Source organism: Pectinophora gossypiella, chromosome 19 (assembly GCF_024362695.1).
Source record: "Pectinophora gossypiella chromosome 19, ilPecGoss1.1, whole genome shotgun sequence".
Classification (NCBI taxonomy): domain Eukaryota; kingdom Metazoa; phylum Arthropoda; class Insecta; order Lepidoptera; family Gelechiidae; genus Pectinophora; species Pectinophora gossypiella.
The window spans coordinates 13,877,064-13,883,890 of NC_065422.1; the positions used below are offsets into that span (position 1 = coordinate 13,877,064).

A 6,827-nucleotide genomic window follows, 5' to 3' on the forward strand; every position below is an offset into this window, starting at 1 on the left:
TATAACTCTGACACTAGGGTTGATAATGTTGGTAATCCACCTCACAACCCACACGATAGAAGAAGAAATATCCACTTTAATCATACGTGCCCTAACAAAGCAACCATTGCCCTAACCGTGCCCTAATAAGTGACTGTATTTATGTTAGTGCACTGCCTACCAAACACGCACTGAAACTAGTTCAATTAACATGGTAGTAGGATTTCAAAATAAGAACAAAGCGTAGAAAATAATAAAAAAACTATGATGACGTAATAATTAAGATAATAAGTTACAAAACGTTGAATTACAATTGCCTGCGTATACGTAACTAGTAAGCAGTTGTCCACGGAACATGACCGATTACACGAGATCGTTATCTCTCTAGACAAGACACCACATGATAAAGCAGACAGAACATCTAAAATGCACGTAAATGTGTATATTATATTATATCTAATCTAGGCTGAAGTCACTCCACGCGCTATCGCCCCAAATCGCTTAGTCCAGGAATCAGCAAACTCATTAACTTCCCACATACAATGTAACGATGTAGTCGATAGTCTATGTTTGCTAAGAAGTCTTTTTGCTCATAATATGTAAGTAAACTCACGCCTGTAATCCCTAATGGGGTGGGCAGAATCATAAGAAATCCAAAAACAGCTTTCACACGCTTTAGTGTGAGAGGTTAAAATAATAATAACAATAATAAAAAAGTTTATTTAGGTAAAACTTTCGACACATATACATTTACAACATTAAAATATACACACATAAAACGTAAAGGTACATAAAACATAAAGGGTGTCGCAGTTCATCAGCAAAAGGCCAGGGGCCTGTTTAATAAAACTTACAATTGTAAATTACAATGACAATTTGATGTACATTGCGGAGTGTGTGATCACGAATATTTTGCAGTTTGATATTAGCTACGCAATGAACATCAAATTGTCGTTGTAATTTACAATTGTAAGTTTTATTAAACAGGCCCCTGGGTTACCCGTCACTGTTCATATTTCCAGTTTTAAGACACTAGCTTTAAAAGTGCCTGCAAATTGACTTCTAAATAAAATGACTTGCAACTTTGCCCACCCCAGAGTTACACACATTAACTTGAGACTATTAGTCGTGGTAGTATAATTAGCCGTGATATTGATGTCAAAACATGCAGGTGGACAGGTTGCGAGGCAAAAACCTAGCTCCTATGGTTGTAATCAGCTCGTAGTAAGTGTAATAAATCAAACATTGATAACCAATCAAATTTTTTGCTCAGATTTCAACAAGAAATAAATAAGTTGATTTTTATTAATGTGAAGGATCTTAAACGTATTTTATATTCATATTGGCTTAGTTGATCTACCTACTACATCAAAATTAATAGGCTTCTTGACAACCTAGTCATATGTGACACTTTTTACGAAACGTTAAAACAAAAGTTTTCTTTGGAGTTTCTACGGAAATACTATCCTGTGACGTAATCGATAAAAGCGGTCAAACGTCGTACTTATTGTTACTTAATCCATAAATAAAATTCGAAAAAAGTCGAAAAGTAAAATGAGATCGATTTTCGATCATGTTAAGACTGGCCTCTATTCCAGATTAAAATTTAATAATTTATCTTTTACCTAGTCTAGACACGTAATGATTTTGTTATGAGAATATAGATTTAAGAATCGATGAATGTGTTCCAATTACTAAACGTAGACAGGAAAACATTGTAATTAAACTTGAGTAATTAATATAGCGTATTAGTTAATGGAGATGCTAATAGTTTTATTTACTGGAGAGGTTACAAGATTACTTTGTGACCAACTCAAATCGCAGCGGAACATTAAAGCCGCTAAAATCCTCTGGATCCTCTGTATACATATGTTATGTATATACGTTAGGTATATACATATATCTGTATGTATGTTTTTTCCTCAACTTATGGTTGTCTGGCGAAATCGCTTTAAGCGATAAGGCCGCCATTTGCCATGTACTTAGTTTAGTCTTTTTGTAATTATTTTTATTTTGGTGCAATAAAGTGTATTTGTATTGTATTGACCTTTTAAATATACATCCCACTACTGGAGACAGACCTCCCCTCAATCAATCTGAGAGGCTATGGAGGAAGATGAGCAACTACTCCAAGCAGCTACACTGCGGATAGGTATTTTACGGCTAGTCGCGGAACCGATGACTTAAAAGTGCCTCCCAATCATCTCACTTTCAGGGACAATCAGGATATTCAGTTTGCAATGTTTCCTTACCAAACAAAGGACAGTCTCACAAGGTGATTTCGATAATGTCTCCAACGGGAATCGAACCCGGCCGCCGTAACGCTCTAACCATTAGACGACTGAGGTTGAAACTTTTAAGAACTTATTTGTTCTCTTGATCGTATTCGTAACAGGAACTCATAAGTTTTATCAGTTAAATAAATAGTTGGACAATGATGCTTTGGTGGCGGCCAGCATCGCCAGGGGTCGCCCGCTGTCCACTCACGACAATGACCAGCAAACACACCGAGGCCGAATGTTATTTTTTTAATTGCAACCTCCGGTGTGTCATTACGTAACTAATTAGCAATTATTTCGTCTGTAATTGAAACGTAATACGATTGTTGTTTGACTTAAACTTGACGTGATATAATAATTTATGAAATATACGGAAAATATGGATCTGGTATTCTAGATTGGGTCGTTTGTATTATGTACCTATTCTGCAATTATTAAGGTTAGCGCTTTAAAACATTCTAAAACAAAGAATGTGTAAAAGAAAGCCTAAGTTACCGTAATTAAATTTGTTCAAACCACACTTAGGTAGTACCTATCCACAAAATAAAAGAAAAAGCTTGTTACGTGCTGATTAGAGAACCAATGATAGGTCGACTAATTAAAATATTTGCCTAGACGCGGCGCCGGAATTAGAGCGCGATTATAATGCGCGCGCGGTTTCGGCGACTGACGCGAAAGGAAATTTCGCAAATAGCGCAAATGCGCGCCTCCGCGCAGCGCATATCGGCGCGTGCATACTGTGCGCGTTGTTTACACTGCGCAGGCGCAGATACAGATTAGCCGAATGGAAAGCCGTAAATGTTAATATTAGATGCACTCGCCATCAAACGAAGAAGTAACAGACATCCGAATTAACTTTAAACAAAGATAAACTAGGTTCTACTAGCTAAAATTTATTAAAGTAAAATGCCGTTGATTCCGGCTACTAGCCCCAAACAGCTCCACTGCTCCATACCCTCTTCGGTTGATTGAGGGGACGCCTGTGCCCGGCAGGATGTATAGGTTTTTTATGTTATGTTATGTAAACGAACCTTACATAATTTAAATCAATCAAAATAAATATTTGTTGTTGGTAATAAATTGTTGTTAATATGCAACACGCTGACAATATTTCAAGTAGCACTGTCGCTAGCAGGGTGTATCAGTCGGAAAGAAGATCTGACAGCACCAATTGGTCATTAACCTGCTTCCTAATCACTGTAGTTAGCATCGATGAACATGTTAGGGCCAGTAAAAACATTAAAGTAAGTTATCAAGTTATTTAAGCTAAGTAAGCTAAGTATATTTTATTGTAACATCTTTAATTTGCGTCGTCTTTTCTCACCATAGTATTGTATAACTTGCATACGTTTAGTTGGGTTTCAGTCTGAACCTCAAAAGTGTATTATTTCATAAGATTTATGTCTGTAACCTGTTACGTGTGTTTATTAAATAAATAAATATTTCAAGCCATGGATTTTATATAAACTGTCATCTCCTCGTTTGATGATGATGTGATCCAGCCGATTTCGGCTACGGCGACCGCTTCAACTCCGACGTTCATGTGCTCGCATGTGACTTATATAGCCAATCTTATTGGAAAAGATCCTCGCACATAGCGGGCATGTGAGTACACCATTTAAATATGTGTATAACTGATCGTCGTAGGCGGTCGGGCTTTCAATTCATCGCGCTTGGCGTCAAGCTCTAAGCGCCTCCTCACCCTCCTCGTTTAACCCTTTAGCGAATGATTTTCCAAATAGGTAGGATCGTTTGATAGTGGTCACGTGCAATTTTTTAAAATCGTCCAATTCCCTATAAGGAATGTGTTCCTGTATGTATTAAATAGGTACCTAAGTCCTTTACAGTTGATGTGGTAAATAAGTAAACTTAAACGCTTTTACTAAGTAGGTACCTACCTAGCTACATTTCATAGCTATAACCGATAAAACGATAGAAATATTTTTCACTTAAACTATACAGAACGCGTATGTAGTAGGTACCTACAGTACCTAATTAGGTATAAATACCTAATGAGCATTGCATTGCACCATATTGCATTACATCATTCGAAATAAAAGGTATTTTATTTATCTAGGTAGGTACCTAGATGCCTACTTTCCTCGCATAGTTAGGTCTACCCAATTAATTGAATTGCCTACACTGAGAAATCCCTTTACTGAAATCTAATCTACCTATAAAGTAGTAGGTAGTGGGTGAGGAGCTCGGTGGCGCAGCGGTAAACGCGCTCGGTCTGCGATTGTTGAAGTAAAGCAACTTTCGCAGAGGCCGGCCATAGGATGGGTGACCACAAAAAAAAGTTTTCATCTCGAGCTCCTCCGTGCTTCGGAAGGCACGTTAAGCCGTTGGTCCCGGCTGCATTAGCAGTCGTTAATAACCACCAATCCGCACTGGGCCCGCGTGGTGGTTTAAGGCCCGATCTCCCTATCCATCCATAGGGAAGGCCCGTGCCCCAGCAGTGGGGACGTTAATGGGCTGATGATGACGAGTAGGTAGTGGGTACCTACCTATCTACCTAATGAACATTATTTAATAGGTAGGTAGGTACTAGGTACCTATGTATGCGTATTTTTGTCACACTGCAGATTTTGTATGGATTTATCAAAACGCGTGACTGTCGCGCTTTAGCCGCGTTACAGCTACGCGATAAATTAGATACCTAGCGCCTTTATGCGAATGCTTCTGATTGACGAATGGATGAAAAAAAGGCTTCATTAACCTAGATAGGTAATTAATACCCGACCGATGTGACATAGTCGGCAGAGGGCTGACAGGGCTACTTCGCCAAAATTCGACAAAGATCCAGAAAATGCCATAGATATACCTAAGTAGGTACGTACTAACCTACCCACTTAAATTCCGGAAATGCGGCACAATGACATAATGAGTCAATAAGTGCAACCTGCCCCGTCTACCTGCCGTGCTATTATCATTAGACAAATGGAACTTTCTTATCACTTGCACTTTGTAAAGGTTTACTCTAATCACCAATATTTACGACAAACGGCCAAAGTAGGAAATACCCAGGGTGGTAGCATACCTACCGAACCGACCTACCTACCTTTTAGCTAAGGTCTAGGTAGGTAGGTAGGTAGCTACCTATAAACCTAGAGGTGCGAAAATTAATAGGTAGGTACCTATATTAAGAACAAATCGAATAATATAAAAACGTGAAATGTAAAAGATTTGGATAATAGCGACAATAATAAATAATGTTTCTTATACAGGTAGGTAGGTAAGTAAAATACACGAGTTTACAATTAGGTTTGTTTGTAACAAAATCCATCGAGGAAGTTTCAAATTCCAACAAATTGTTGCTACGTGCTTCAATATATCTAAATAGAACATTAATTAAAACATTTTTATGCCTTACTAACACCTCAAATAACGTTTCTTCAAAGATCGTCCTTTTCGAAACAAACTCAAAATTCGCAACTACCGGCAACTTGGTTAACTTATTGAAATACAAAAATACTCACCGAATTCAGTAAATAATGTTTACACTAGCAGTCCAATAGAGTTCCACTGAAGTCCACAAACTGTCACTCACTATAATTTACTGAATAGCAGCGAAATGTAATATTTGTGTGATTTTCGCGATGTATTTGTGTAAGCGAGCGGCGCGGGCGGCGGTTACGTGCGCACGAGTCGGGCGCTGCGTGCGATATGAAGCGCGCGGCCGCGGGCGGACGCGCGTGACTGCGGGTGCGGACGGGGGCTAACATACGGTGCGATGTGGTTTGATGAAAACGAGGGTGCTTGGAGGCTGGAGGAGACTAGGCCACACAAGTTCTAGAAGGCCTACACTTGGATTTCTCCTAAATTCTACAATGCTTTTGTATAAAACCACCGAGCCCGCGCGCCGCACGTCCATATTTAAATTCAGACATAGATTAATTTACGTGTGAGTACGTAGGTAAGGTACCTCTCATATTTTTATTAAATGTTGTTCAATGCATGCGTATCGATTTTAACAAAAACTTAGAATGTTAACACCTCTTACCATCATTCCCGGGTGTCATACTACATTACCTACCTAGTACCTAACTTACTTACATAAGGGGGTTCAATTGATAAATAGTCGATGAGCGTATTGTTACACCTAGCTACAAATTGTCTACTAACGAAATAATTTGTATGGCTCTGCCCACCCCAATAGCGATTACATACGTGAGCATGCATGAACTATGCATATGCAACGGTGTAAATAAAACTATACTGGGTCCACATAATAGGTACAATATAATAATATGGGTGACAAACATCACGACAGCTTATGATTTCACACGTGGTGATTTTTACTGTGCTACAACTTTTTTTTCTGACGTTGATGTTCTTTTTTAAATCCAGTTGAATCAAACGATAGGCACGAGTTATTTAACAATAGCAAAAAATATTGAAAATAACTGCAGAGTGGACAGTAAAAGCACTTTACTGTGGTATATTTTGCAAGTCACCCGACAGCAGTTACAAAAGATCAACCGTACAAGAATTCTTAATTCGAATGGACGTCACATAATGTTGTATATCCAGCCAGGAGTGCTAGGACACACATTGGTGCTAATTCCT

The 6,827-nt window shown here is 38.5% G+C and overlaps 1 protein-coding gene across 2 annotated transcripts in view; it reads right to left on the reverse strand.

Moving 5' to 3' along the window:
• Positions 1-5,910, reverse strand: part of LOC126375653 (GAS2-like protein 3) — a 105,810-nt gene extending 99,900 nt beyond the window's left edge. For both annotated transcript variants that reach the window (XM_050022700.1, XM_050022698.1), the window contains exon 1: positions 5,738-5,910. The gene's annotated coding sequence lies outside the window, so the exon portion shown is untranslated. The remainder of the gene's footprint in view (positions 1-5,737) is intronic.
• Between the last annotated feature and the right edge of the window lie 917 nt (positions 5,911-6,827).